At 39.2% G+C, this 15561-nt stretch overlaps 2 pseudogenes; one reads left to right on the forward strand and one right to left on the reverse strand.

Moving 5' to 3' along the window:
• Positions 1 to 4216: 4216 nt before the first annotated feature.
• On the forward strand, positions 4217 to 6111 carry LOC147456429 (uncharacterized; annotated as a pseudogene).
• Positions 6112 to 14890: 8779 nt separating this feature from the next.
• The window catches only part of LOC147456430 (scarecrow-like protein 30), a 41425-nt pseudogene continuing 40754 nt past the window's right edge, over positions 14891 to 15561 (reverse strand).

The raw sequence follows: 15561 nt of genomic DNA on the forward strand, positions 1-15561 counted from the left end.
AAGAATCAAAAAATGCTAGCTGTCCTGCTGGGTGAAAACTCTAGGTCTTCTGCTGTCTTGCTGAGGAGAGAACACTGCAAGCCTAAGCTTCTTTAATCTCTTCTATTGGAAATGATTGCCCAAGTGCTCCCTTTATAGAAAACTGAAGTTGGGTCGAGCAGTCTTCCCAACAACCCCACGACCCCATAATGGCATAATTAATAAATAAAATAAATAAATATGCCAATAAAATGTATTGCCCCCAAACTTGGGGTCACTGACTGGGACATGGACGTGGTAGGTACTAATGGTTATGCAATCAGAGGGTATGCAACTAATCTAAGGGCTTGAACATGCACGGCCTGCGCACAGGCTCACAAGGGTGCCAGAACACTTCCTAAGCTGACCTGAACCCTATATCTGGTGTAGCTTGTCCACATGCAAATTAGGGTTAGATGTGCATGTGACACAACTGAACCCTTTGATACTGAAATTGGGGCACTCCTAATCCTTGTGTATTCCATGAAACAATCCTCATGGAGTTAGTGAGAAAAAGTAGATGTTGTAGCATCAACCAACCTCGCTATCTTTGAAGTCGGCTTGGATGGGGAGTAATTCGCATCCGGGCGACCTCTAGACAACCTATCTAGTGGGCATGCTCAGCCTTTGGAAGCTGCACATGCATTGTGGGTCGAAATCTCCCACCCTCAAACGTAACCATCCCCTAGTCACCCTAGGTAGAAGGACCACCTTCACGAGAGTAAGAGTGTCACGGATTACAACGTGTATTGAAGGCACACCAGCATCCCTGGCTGCATTGGAAGCTGTGGTGTGCAGGGATTCCAAGACAGTCACCGATCTTGGAACCAATCCTAGAAAGTATACCGAAATAGGAAAGTCTGCCTCTTCGACTAGAACATCCGATGCTGAATCGGACCCATAGTGCCACTGTCCAGAAATGAGCTTTGAGTACTCGGATGGCCAACGGGCTCATTAAGATGACCTTGATAGCGACCTCAGGAGTCTCAAACTCTATCTGATACTATCCTTACGTGAGAAGCTGGATGTTAATGATCTTCCACACCTCTACTGAAAAGTGGGCTTGTAGAAGGTTATGTACCTCTCCTCGGTTAGGATGACTTCCGATAATCTTGCAGATGACTGAGGTGGCTTCAAGGTGCTCTACCTTTGCTGCCAGGCTCGCTTGCTCTGCTGTGGTGACAGAGCAAGTCGTATGGTGGGCTTGACAAAGTCGAAAAAGAGGGCTTCATCTGTTTCCCTCTATTGTGGAGCGTAAGCATCCACTTGTGTCTGCTTTTGTTGGTGGGGGAGGTGTTGATTCAACCTTTACTGCTACCCTTTCTCAAGGGATAATTGAAGGAAGACAAGGAGGGTCAACACGGTGGAAACAAGAGGGATTAGTGGATGTGGGGGGGGGGGGGGTGTTCGGGTCGAGAGCAATAGGTGGATGTGGGGCATGGCTAGTGCGGCAGGATGTTGACATGTAAGAGGACTGCGGGTGAAAGCGAGAGAGGCGAGTTACGAGAGTAGGGGGGGAGGGGACGCAGGGCTACATAGCAGTGCGAGAATAGAGTGGGAATCAAAGGGGGGAGTAGCGCATCAAGTGATTCTTGATAAGGTGCATGATCAGCTTTTTATCAACATCGAGAGCCTTTCATAGATCACTCTCTCTCTCTCTCTCTCTCTCTCTCTCTCTCTCTCTCTCTCTTTCTACCTCAGTGATCTCTCTTCTTTACATGTGCCTTGTTCATTTATGTGGCATTATAGGAGTTTTAGATCGGAGTCAAGGTGTCCACAAGCCTGTTCTTGTCTTCATTGAATCTTTCACTGTGTACAAGATTGTCTTCTGCCACAGAAGAAGAAGGACAGTATTTTAACATCATAGGAAACTATCCCAAGAAATCTTAGAGAGAGAGAGGCAGAGAGAGAGAGAGTATATCAATGTCTGTGGAAGGATGAACTCGGCCTTGTCCATAGTAGCCAGCCATCATCCCTTTCTTGTGCTTGCATTTTTTTGCTTGAACTGTTTGCATTTTTGAAGTAGTTCGAAGAAGAGGACATCTCTCCATTAGCCTTCACATGGGTGCCATCTTTTGCCCTCAATTTTTCTTCACATTCAGCCCATTTCATTTGCAATTTTGCAACTGCTGGTTTGTTGGACGGCAAGGAATATTAGCCCATTCGTCCATCAAATCAGCCATGTTTGATAGTTGGAAGCAGCCTACATCAAGCCATATCAGATGAGACCATCGGCCATGCTTTTGAGTTTGTAGAAATTGCCTCTTCTATTTCTTCTTCGTTGCAATTCCCTTTGACATCACATATCACCTACATTTCGTAGAGTAAAAGATGGGTATGTTGCTAGGAATGCTAGCATTGAGGATTGCACAGTCTTTGATCCCTTGAACGTAAATTTTTTTGACAAGTACTATTTTCTAATGGTTTGTCTTTGGTTGTATACATGCTATCTTATAGCTCTATCTTAAATACTTAAAGCTAACTCCTCACATTTAAAATTTTACTAGTGCTTATCGGAGCTTCGACATCATATGCTATACAAGATACTCTTCAACAAGTTTGCCACCGATGCACAAGTTCTTGTTCTTTAGAGATATATGGAATCCAGTTGATGGTCTTTCTAATTATCAAACATTGAAATATAGGTTGCTAAGGAAATCACCTAGCTCTTTCTAATTATCAAACATTGAAATATAGGTTGCTAAGGAAATCACCTAGCTCTTGTGATCTTGCATTCAAATTCTATAGACGATCATAATACGTGAAGGAACACATTCAAAGGTATTGCTTAGTTTTCAAAGAAGTTTTTCTTATTCAATATTGATTAGAAGGATATTATAGTGTCCGTTTTTGTTGATATTTCTCCACACATTTGTAAATTGTATATTTCCCTGTTGTACGTTGTAGCGTGATCATGTCTTGTTGATACTCTCACTGTCTTTTGGATGATAGAGTTGTGGCAACTCAAGCTTTGACACCAAGCCATACAAGAACTTGCTTGATTCCTCTAGAAATCCCCATCTATACTTCATCAACTTTCAATGCATCTACATGTTGCATACGTACAATAATCACATAAAAAGCTTTTATGCCAAAGTTCCACAAACTGTCATGAGTTTCTTGCTATGTGGCGGGAAAGAAGAACATGGCTTGGGGAGAGTACCATAGAAGAAGAGAGACATGTGAATAAGTTTTGGGATGGTGAGAAGGTAAGAGCTTTGCAAGATTTTTGGAACCCAAATGCTCTTTTGGAGCTGCCAACTAGATGTGACAATGAGAATTGCATAAAGTTTTATAAGGCATTTCCTATTTCCATGAAAAGTAAGGAGCTTATTCGTGAATGGAATGCTACACAAAAGGAGTATAGTTTTTGATGCACAAAGTGCAAATCTTTGATTCAAAAGAAGCAACAATTGACAAAGGTAGGCTTCCTTTTTTTTTTTAACTGCCCATCACTCCTCACCCTTGCATGCTTATACTTTCTAAGAACTTTAGGCAGCTCATGTATTTTTGTTTCATAGACATAATCCTAGAAGTTTTTTTTCTTTAAAGTTCGGGTTTTCATACTTAGTAGTGGTAAAGACGCACTGGCCATTTCTATTCACCTTACGTTAGCAAGCAATGTGAGTTCTCATTGAGATGAACTACATTCATTTTTTTAATCATGTGCTGAAGGGCGATCCAAGAAATTTTGCATTGGTTTGTCTTTGGGATGCTTCAAAGAAGCATCGACCAAACAAAAAGAGGTTGGAGTTTTGGACATGTCCATTGTCAATGCAAACATAGGAAGCAAGCTTGGCCCTCTACCTCTTCTCTTCATGCCGGTTAGCTTGATTCAACTAGAGCAAAGGCATGGAGATATTCCACAATATTTTTTTGGATCCTCTAATAAATGAACTATGTTATCCTTCACAGATGGGTTTATGGTGAAGTATTGATATCCCAAGAAATCATTGATAATGTGCTTCTTGATGATGGCGAAGATGGTTGTAGGTTGAGATTCATGCTAATTTTTTGGACAGGAGATCACCGGGCTCAATGTAAATTAGGCTTATTGAAAGATGGTGGTAGGAATGGTTGTCGAAGGGATTCTCCAAAAACAACATGGGTGAACCAACCAAGACGGATTCCATGCTATGTTTATGACAAAAATAGGTTCCAAGGTCGGTATTCAGCCTCTAAAAGAAAGGTTGGTGACATGTATGAAGCTATAGGGATCTCAAAGCGCGAGTCAACAAATAAGGCCAAGGAGGAGAAACTTGCAAATGTGGGACTTAGAGGTGAATCTCGCCTATGGATATTATATGACCTTTATGGATTTGATATCAACAAAGACTTGATTTTTGACATCATGCACATCATTGCATTAAACTTGTTCAAGAAGTACATAAAGAGCCTCTTTGATGGATCAAAAAGTCAACAAAAGAAACTTATAGATGCATGTACACTAGAGGCTACTTTAGTAGTTCCAAAATCCTACAAACATCAAGGGCGATGGCCTTCCATAACACCTAGCCAACATCACAACATGTTTACAGCCGAGGAGCACCAAAAATTTGTTATGTGGTGTTTACCCCATGTTTTGAATATTGTGATCATCATTTGGAAGGAGTTGAAGGGCCTTTGAATGCTCTTAATAGATATTGGTCATATCTTCTATAATAACACAAGAATTCATGGATGGTCACAAGAGGAGTTGAAAGTCACTCGTATATTGCTAATGTCTTGGCGGATTTTATTGGAGGAAATTCAAGGGCCCAATGCTTCTCCGTTAGAGCATGTTGCAGGTAAGAACACTCCAATGTTTAAGTTTTTAGGTTTCTCTCAGGCTTTGAAGTCTATGTAGGCCTCAAAATCCTTCACTATGCTAGTAGCTCATGCATTTTTTTTGTGAACATGCTTGTAGGAAATGCATAGATATTGGATGACATATTGCGTCATGGAGGGCATGATAGTATGTGGTGCTATTTAGATGAAAGAAGTGTCACTATACCAACCAACAACAAAGAAAATGAGATGAATTATGCTCATTATCATAGTAGGGTTTTGTTTACAAAAATGAGGAAAAGTATAAAGATGGATGAAGATGCCTTGCAGCCACAAGAAATACTTTTGTTTTCTTTGCAACATGTTTACAAAGGCCTGAGGGTATTCTACTTGATAGAGATCTTGCCACTTCATGTGAGGAATGACATAAAGAAGATATCATGGTTGCCACTTCTGAGAAGGTAGCTCTAGATCTTTTTTACATTTATGAAATTCTACAACCTTGTCCTTGTAAAAGGAGATTTTGGATTTAAAGGGAGTGCTAGTGGGTGCACAAAGGAGAAAATTGAGGTGTATGGTTGACATTGAGAGGACATACCTTAAGTATTTTTGGAGATCTGATCAACTAGACAATGAGTTGGTTTCTTTTACCAAGGCTTTTTTTAAGGGAGACGAGTATAAAGTCCAAGAGAGTGTGATAGCCATTTGCAACTAGGTAGAAGGTAACGGCTTATGTAAAATAAAGGAGTTCTTTTCTCATGAAAATCGTGGCATCATTGAGGTATTTTTTGTTGGTAGCTTTTCCAAGAATGGTATAGGCTTGAATGATCTACGAATAAATGAAGTCAAAGGTATGAAAGTAATCTCAACACTACAGCTCCATAGTGAATGCTTGAAAATAATGCCTATTCCCACATAAAGCATAAATGTTTTCTTCTACCCTATGGTCAAAGTGGAGTCAATGTGGTCTATGAAATGCAAGACCTTGGAGCACAAAAGCGTTTGATAGAGCCTGGATCTCCTGGATGCCTCCCACCTTGGATAGAATGTAGTGACATTGTTATGGTAAAGCTACATGATGATGCTTCTAATCTTCAACGTGCGGTTGTACGAGATGTTTGCCATCAGTCTCACAAAGTGAAGCGGGGAGTAATGTCTCAAGTGACAAGAGATGAATGGGAAATTGTGAGAGAGGAAGACACATGGAGAGATTGGAGCACATGTTTGAAGGTATTGTCCGGCTGGACTCCAATAGCAATGGTCTATGACGATGGGGCGGATGGTACACTAAGCAAAGGGGTCAGATTCAAATATAAAGACCCCTAAGTATGATCTTTTTCACCTAATGGTGCATAGATAACACATGTACGCATGTGTTATATTTCATGTTAAATTATATGAAGTATATGAGTGTCTTACAGTGAGGAAAATGTGAACAAGGCATGCATGTTGTGAATATTATGTACAATTTAAGTAAAATAACTACATTGTTTTGATAAAAATGATTCTTGTTGTTCCATTGCTTGAATTAAAAGTCTCATGCTATCATAAAATTTAATTTTGGTTCATTCATAGCTTGTAGGTTTTGCAAGATTGTTGTTTAATTTTTTAGATACCTCCACTATCGAAGCATATTGTGAAAGTACTGCAACCTAGTTGAGATGTCTTAGCAAGAAGATCATGAAAGTGAGGTCCGAGCCAAATGCTTGAACAATGAGTTGCTATGTTCCTTTTGTAATTTAAATTTAAGTTTCTACTTTTTATCCTTGGGATTGCATTGTTGATGTAGCATTCCTATCTGTGCTCCTAATCATTTTTTGTGCTAGTACAAGTAAAACATGTACTTTATAATGCAAAAAATGCTATTTATCTTCTTTGAAATTTGAATTACAAATTGCTAAATGCATACATATATTTTTTAGTTGTTGTTTGTTGGTTTCTAGAATGTCAGCATACAATGTTCTGTCAATGTTAGTGGCTTCAAAATCTTCTTTTATCAGCTTGGAGGTTATCATGATGTTGTCCTCCACATGTGCCGATCATCTTTTTTTCCTCAAAAAATGACTACACTCGCATTGATATGATGATTGGAGTGGAATAATTGTGCGACACAACAATAATCAATGACAGGTGAGTGAAGATGGGTCTCTATAAGTGGTGACTTGAATGTAGTACTAGTTTTGTCAGCTACACAAGAATGATATGATAAACTAGCTCCACCTGAGATGGTACTCAGGTACAATATGGTGTATATCAATAAAAGGGGACGAGTATCTTGGCTGAATTTTCCTTGCTTTGCACGGAATCAAATGAGTCTCTCCTCCCTCCCTCTCTCTCTCTCTCTCTCTCTCTCTCTCTCTCTCTCTCTCTCTCTCTCTCTCTCTCATATCTAATCTATTCTCGGTTACCTTCCTATGGTGGAGCCTTAAAAGCTTGAAGCTAGAAACGCTCTCCTACTAGCTCCAAGATTGTCTTCATGCTCTAGTTTGACATTGTGCTGCATGGTGACATGTGTGGGTAGATCTTTTGAAGAAGCTTGTTATCTATATCTATTGGAACTCCCCTTCATGAACCTCTTGGTCTATAGAGATGTCTCTTTGTATCATTGGATCTGTGGTAAGGATCGACCAATCTATAAAAATCAAGAGTCTCTAGAAGCTATCATAGAGAGCGAGGCTCTTCCAATAGAGATGGAAATGAGGATGTTTGGGTCTCCTTCCTAGCTTTTGTGAGTGTCTCGCTCGAGTAAGGGCTATTGCTTTGTCCAAAAATCACTCCTCTTGATGGTGAAGGCATCGGCACCTAGTGGTGTATCTCTGCTACTCTCAATGAATCTCTTGTGATATCAACAACAACATATGTACTCTGTCATGTAGATAGAGAAAACTCCATGATCATGCTTTGAGTACCCAAAAGTTGAGACTCTCTCTCTCTCTCTCTCTCTCTCTCTCTCTCTCTCTCTCTCTCTCTCTCTCTCTCTCTCTCTCTCTTCTTCTCGGGTGTGTGTGTGGGTGTGTGTGTGCACTAATAAAAAGAGGAAAATGGTATATACGTTTTATCACCAAAGTGTGGTAGAATGGTTATGCCATTTCCCTCTTGAATAATAGGTCTTGAGTTCAACACCTCATCGGCTAGATCTTTAAGGTCTCTTGGGATAGTTTCCTACGACGTTAAAACTCTCTTCTTCTCGGGTGTGTGTGTGTGTGTGTTTGTGCGCGCGCTAATAAAAAGATGAAAATGGTATAAACTTTCTATCACCCAAGTGTGGTAGATTGGTTATGCCATTTCCCTATTGAAAAGCAGATCTTGAGTTCAACTCCTCATCGGCTAGATCTTTAAGGTCTCTTGGGATAGTTTCCTATGATGTTAAAACTCTCTTCTTCTTGGGTGTGTGTGTGTGTGGGTTTGTGTGTGTGCTAGTAAAAAGAGGAAAATGGTATAACCTTTCTATTGGTAGATTGGTTATGCCATTTCCCTCTTGAATAACAGGTCTTGAGTTCAACTCCTCGTTGGCTAGATCTTTAAGGTCTATTGGGATAATTTCCTACGACGTTAAAACTCTGAACTTCTTCTTCTTCTTCTTCCTCTCTCTCTCTCTCTCTCTCTCTCTCTCTCTCTCTCTCTCTCTCTCTCTCTCTCTCGTGTACTAGTGTCTACTAGAAGCCAAATTGGCCTTGTGAACATGAATAAGGTGGTCAAAAAGATGAGCTCGTAGGTGTAGAAAGCATGAGTTTATGGGCAAATCTAATAATCCATGGCAATTCCAATGCCATGGATGTCTAGATCTATGATCCTATGCTTAGTGTACAAGGTGCTCAAGTAGGGAAAAAGCTCCTCCTCTTTGGTAGATATATGGGAAATACAATAGAGTATATCGCTAATTGCAGAAAGAGGATCTTTGGTAGGATCTCAATAGAATCTCTCGGTCTCATGTATGTTGTCTTCATTGGATGTCTGGCTAGAAATTCTTCGGTTTACCATTGTATGTGATGTGGAGTTTGTGACTTTGATTGATGTGGTTGTCCCATGTCTCAAGTGCTTAAAGAGATCTCTAAAGTAACACCCCTCCTCTATGGTTGTCTGTATCCATCTCGCATATCGATCTATATCTCATGTGCTGTTGTGGATGTGCTAGTATGTGACCGAGCTCTTCTTGTAGGTGAAGCCCTCCCTCGTCCGAGGGATGAGTTGAAGTAGTTGATCTTTATGGTAGTATAGCTTCATAAGGTATAAACTTGAACATCTTTGGCTTGATATTCCATAAGCTGTCTCAATGGGTCTAACCCTTCTCAATAAGCAGTGCAATCTTCCCCTAATCTCGTAGCACACTGAGTATCTTTGGTTTGAATGATCACGGTAGTACTGCATCTTGGTTGGTTATGGGTGAGTGGGATCGATCCATGTCCTTTGAATATATTAATGTTGTAATTCATATCTATGATCTCATAACTTCGGTTTTATCCATTTGGGATAACTATTTATAAGGGGAAGACAAGTCATATTGGAAGTGTCACGTGCAAATGGCTCTATGTGCCACATGGACATGGTTCATCGACTTCTAGAGTCCATTTTTGACTTTTGGAACCCCCTTGCACACATGGATTTTGCAAGCATTTTGATAGATGTTGATACACTACAGTGGGCATCTGGTACGACCTGCATGTAGTTTTTGGTTAGAGGAATCCAACAAGCCATTCCCCGCATCTTTCGCATTCCTGGGTGGACAAATGTGCAATAATTTCACTAGAAAATTTACCAAATTCAAGTTTATTTAGTAAATCATTTTAATGGATTATTTTACAAACTTTTCCTTCCCATTTTTCCCTACCTAAGCCTTAAAGAGTTTATAACCATCATACATGGCCTGTAAAGGGAGCAGAGCTTTCAGCAATTGAGAAAGATTTGAAGAGCGCTAGCAGAAGACAAGCCCTAGCATTTCGGCTCCCAAATTAGCCCCAACGTTTTTGAACCAAACCAACTCAAGCTTGGTCCAGATCAGCCAATGTTTGTGGTTTCCATTATTAGTGCTTGCTATTTTTGTAGATCAGACCTAGCGTTTTCAGATTTTAGCCCTTCCCTCGTTAGAATCAGCTCGGATTTTCACTCGCTATCTAATCATCTCGTTGCAACACAAGTACTTGGGTAGCCCATCAAGCCTCTCCTCGGCCATTCCCTTGTCAGCATCGAGTGCTCCATTGTTGTCCATCATTGGCATCATCAAGGTTTGTGTTTTCAGCCCTTCATTCCGCTCACATAAGGAGAGCAATTTAGTGGCCACCTGCAATCCCACATCAAGAAGGATCCAAAGGTGCATCAATAGAGCCCAAGAGGTGCGTCGTTTTGAGGAGTTACCATGACAACATTCCGCATTCGATTTGGTAGAGTCTGCACTTGAGGTATTGCATGTGTGTACATTCCATTTACACAATCAAAAGCAAATACCACATCGGCAACGGTGTGGGGTCCTTGAGAGGGTTGGTTGGGACCCCATCAGGTGTCATTCTCCTCTTCTCTCTTTTTCTTCCCCTCTATGCATCTCTACGGCTCTCTCTAATTCCCTATCTTCAAGGAAAGGCTTGCGCATTGGATTGTACAAGCAGTTTTAAGATGTTGTTACACTACGGTGGGCATTTCACATGAGGTGCATATATTTTTTTCTTGGAGGAATCCAACGAGCTATTCGTTGCACCTATCGGATTCTCGGGTGGTTAGATGTGGGACAACTTTGCAAAAAAGTTTACCAAAGTCAAGTTTATTTAATGAATCAAGTTTATAAGCTTGTCTCCTAGTTTTTCCCTACCTGAGCCTTCAAGAGTTTATAACCATCCTATTAGGCCTATAAATGGAATAGAGCTTGTAGCAGTTGAGACAAATTTGAGGAGTGCCAGTACAAGACAAGCCCCAATGTTTTGGCTCCCAGGTCAGCCCTACCATTTTTGCACCAAACTAGCCCCAGTGTTTTTGGTTTAAATCAGTCAGCTTTTGTGGTTTCTAGCCCTAGCGCTTGCTATTTCTATAGATCAACCATAATTTCAGCCCTTTTCTTGGTGGAACCGGATTGGATTTGCACTCGCTAGTCATCCCATTGCAACCCGGTACTTCAGCAGTCCAACAAGCCTCTCCTCAGCCATTCTCTTGCTGGCATCGAGTACTCCATTGCTATCCATCATCAGCATCATCAAGATCTGTGTTTTGAACCCTTCATTCCTCTCACATAGAGAAAGCAATTTAGTGGCACCCATAGCCCCCAATCGAGAAGGATAGGAAGGTGCATCGAATCCGCCCCGGAGGTGCCTCATCTCGAGGAGTTACCGCGACGACATTCCCCATTCGAGGTAGTAGAGTCTACACTTTAGATATTGCATGTGTGTACATTCTATTTATGCAATCAAAAGCAAACACCATATTGGCAATGGCGTGTGGGGCCCTTGAGAGAGTTGCTTGGGACCCCATTGGGTGTCTCTTCTTCTCTCTCTTTTTCTGTCCCTCTACACATCTATACTACTCTCTCTCATTCCCTCTCTTCAGAGAAAGGTAAAAAGAATCATCGTTCAAGCTAAAAGCAATCACTAGCACAAGGAAAGAAGTAAAGATTTGTTGAAGTATAAAACCTACATCTTCACCATTTTCAATTCCGCTTCACTTGATAGGAAGGGAGAAATGCCCTATATCTAGTACATGGTGCGAGAACCATCAAAAAATCAATGCATACCATGTCTACTATGTGTCTTGCTCTGCCTTCGCTCTGGATGCTAGCCATACTCTATACGTGATGTGTTTTGATCTATCTTACTCACTTTGTGGATGAAATTGGTGGTTTTCTGAAGGAGGGCCAATGTATGGAAGACTATAACCTTCGTTTTACCAAGGTCAAATGTGAGCCTCCTCTCCTTGCAAAACTCCTCCAATGGAGTCATATGGCACTGTTGTCCCTCTTGCTAGTTTTCAATAAGCCCAATTTCATTCCTGTACAAGAGAATAGAAACCAAGGTCCTTGTAATAGAAGATCCACCTCCACTATCTCCCTCAATGGAGTCCTCTATCTCATCTATGTATAACCCAGTTAGTGTGAGGGAGAGGGGACAACCTACTTTATCCCCGCAGTGGTGCTCAACTGCTTAGACATACCACCAAAACACCACATTCTAGCAATGACATGCTCATGTAATGTCATGTTGTCTAAATCATCTTTTGATGAGATCCCAACGTCTATGGTCTCTATAGGAGTTTGGTGCGAGATACCATGTCGAATGTCTCAAGGTACGCACACACACATCCACCCCAAACAAGCCCTTTATAAAAAAGAGAGCACTCCACCATGATTAAGTTGCTCAAGTTTAGCACTTTTTAAAAACAAGAAGGTATACTTAGCTTACAAGTAGAATATTTGCTCTCTCTTATATAGAAATCAAGAAAGGGACTCGCCTACTTGAATCACACAAGTCTCATGAATGTTTAGTTGTTTTATATGTGATTTATTTTGTTTTCTTGTCGAGAATAAAAGGCTTTGACATGCAAGCTTTTTCTTTGTTGATTTTTGTTATGTAGTCACTCCACTCCCTCTTACTTGTGATATTTCTTGCTTTGACAAAGGCTTTGAAAGCATTTGTACTAATTTGAAATTTTGTGTTAATTAGTTTATGTTGTGATTAATGTTCAGGTTTCAGATTAGAGGTTCTCTCTTATTTTTGCACACGAGTTTTTCCTTTTTTGTTGTTCGGAGATAGGTGTGACTATTCATGTGGACAAGTCTATCTTGAGAAAGTAAACTAGCTTTGGCCAGGCGATCTTTCTTAATGTCTTTTTTTCTTACTTTCTATTTGGGAGCTAGTGCTTTTGCAACACATTTGTAATTTGTCCCTTACTATTCATGTGTACATCCTACCAGGAAAGAAAGCTCATTTCGTAGTCATTTAGAGATTGGTGTATTGCATTTTTTTTAATCTTACAAACTATATTTGTTTGGATCTTCTTGACTCATTGCTTTTTTCTCTCGTTGTCTTAGTTTTGCTTTATGTACTGAGATAACCAATTGGTGTATACTTTAACTATTGTCGTTGGAAATAAGAAGACAAGGACATTGCGTTGGTTTTCAAGTTTCAACTTTAACATGGATATTAAATATTTTTGAATACCTTTTCTTTTAACTGCATCTTATACTACATATTGGCACTTGCCTTATATGTTGTTGATTATTGAAAAAAAAAGATCAAACTTTATAACTTGAATGTGTGAACATTCTTAGCTTTTGATCATGAGACAATATTAATAGGTGGATTTGGTTATACGTTTACGTGAACTTATGGAAGGTTAGTTAGTTTGGAACTTCAAATCAAGTAAACTGTAGTTTTTTTCAATGGACTTTCTTTAAATACCAATATATATGTTGAGTGAAAATTCTTCAAATCAAGTAAAGTGTAGTTTTCTTCAATGGACTTTCTTTAAATACCATATATGCTGAGGAAAAGTCTTTCGGATGAGAGAATTTCTTCAAAACATATGAAATTTAATCCTAAATTTCTTCAAAACATATGAAATTAAATCCTAGATTTTACTTGTTAGTAAGCTTCAGAAGGTCTTGACGCTTTGAATTGATGATCGATTTAAAATAAAAGGTGTTAAAAAGCTAAAAAATAACTAATCATATATTATGCTACAAGTGTGTTCATATGATAGCAACATGATTTGATACATTTTGTTTTCTTATATTTTGATTTACATTTTCTATACGTTAAGTGAATCATGTTTGTGGGACTTGATATAATTTTTTTCTAAACATATTTGATCATTTGTACTTATGATTGTTATGTGAAGGTAGTGTAGTATCTCTTGCAACACTGTAAGAAAGTTTCTATAAAAATGAATATAAATTAAATATATACACATGTGTGTACTCTTGTAGACGATACACATAAATATGCATCAAAATATTTTTTTCCATAGAGTTAATGTGTACACGTCGAAAAATATTAACATTTTGGCAGACTTTACGAGAATATGCGTATTAGAATCGTGAGACTTTTAGGTTATATATATATATATATATATATATATATATATATATACACGCTACATAGTATATGCATTCAATTAACAAGAAATTAAATATATTCAAAATTGGGAGTGGACAATTATATACATTCAATTAATAAGATATTAAATACAATTTTGGAGTGGATAATTAAACTAGGAATATTCATGTTTCTATCTTGATAAAGACTAAGTTATGAAAGTTTTGCAGCATTGTGAATCTCACTTTTCAAGAATAGGAATCTTGTAGAAGTATCATTGAAAGTGAGCTTTGTGAATCTCACTTTCAAGCATAGGAATCTTGTAAAAGTATCATTGAAAGTGAACATTTTCATCTTAAAAGTTTTCACGTGTAGAAAATGAGCCTTGTAATGTTAGAATGACATCTCTTAAAGTACACATTCTTACCTTAGGAAATATTTTTCATGATTGGAAAGTGAAATATCTTATCATGGAATTATTTTAACATCTTAAATTAAGCCTATGAATCACATTTCCTTGGTTGTAAAGTCTAAAGATAAGATTGTAACTTAAGTACACTATAAAGTAATCTTTTGAATGTGATAAATATCATCAAGAAAATTTTCATCATTAGAACATCGGTAAAACTCCTGGTATAATGGCTCAATTTTGTTTAGTATGACTTGATAATGAATGATTTTTCTTCTTGAAATCACAATGAGCTAGTTTTGGTGCAGAGTAATCACATCCAATACCAGAAGAAACAAGTTTGAACGTTCAAAATGTCACTTTGACATTCTAAAACAAAAGAACCCATATGGGGCACCTCATGTAGGAATTTTCAAACAATTAAAATGTGAAAGTAGTCAATGTGGCCCTTCTTAACATGCCAAAGTTAAATTGTAAACCACAGTCCTCACAAACCAACCTTAGATCATGTGCCTGATAACTAATAAGCATTGAAGTATATTTGACCATAATCATGTTAGCAAAGTCTCTGCATACATTAATTGTACGTGTACATATATTTTCTGAAGAGCCCGGATGTCTCTTCTCTCTTATTAATGCACATAGCAATATATAATTATCATCTGTGTCTGTTAGAAATGGGCTTCTACTCAGCGATAGTCATCATGGCGCGCCTCTTCCAGGCCAACAACATGCATCCATTTGCATCATCATGCACAATAAAATCTTTATGAAAGTGCTGATTTACATGGGACCTTGATCTGAACAAAATAACTAGGCATTGGCAGCAGTTCAAAGCCTGCCCTTTTTATGAGTGCATCCCGTTGCATGTATGTCTCAGGTCTCTCCACTCTCTCAGCCCCCTCACAAGCCACAATATTTACAACACTACAGGCACACAACGTCGTTTCGCCAATGAGCCACAGACGATGTCCAGCATATTCATCAGGTTGGAGTAATAGACAAGAGCTTCTCGAAAGCGAGTTACAAAAAAAGGGTGAATTGTTGGGGTATAAAGACCAATGTGGTCGCCCAGGTAAGTGGGCAGGCCGCCAGGTATGTACACATATTCTTTTGTTAAAACCCAATAAGAACTCACTATGCTCTACACATTAAGATAGAGCGAGTTCACCATATCGTCGTGCTCTTCTTCTCGCACTCTCTCTCGCGTCGCAGTTCTGCTCGTACTCCTTCAACTGGTATCAGAGCCGACGGTTCGGTACTCGACGCATGTGCAATCTCTACCAGAGATAAGGTGCAGGAAGCCTTAGCAACTGAGAAACTCAAAAGTTGGAGATTTTCTGCTGAGTTTGGAAG

The sequence above is a fragment of the Adiantum capillus-veneris genome, chromosome 6 (assembly GCF_014529385.1).
Source record: "Adiantum capillus-veneris isolate H3 chromosome 6, ASM1452938v2, whole genome shotgun sequence".
NCBI lineage: Eukaryota > Viridiplantae > Streptophyta > Polypodiopsida > Polypodiales > Pteridaceae > Adiantum > Adiantum capillus-veneris.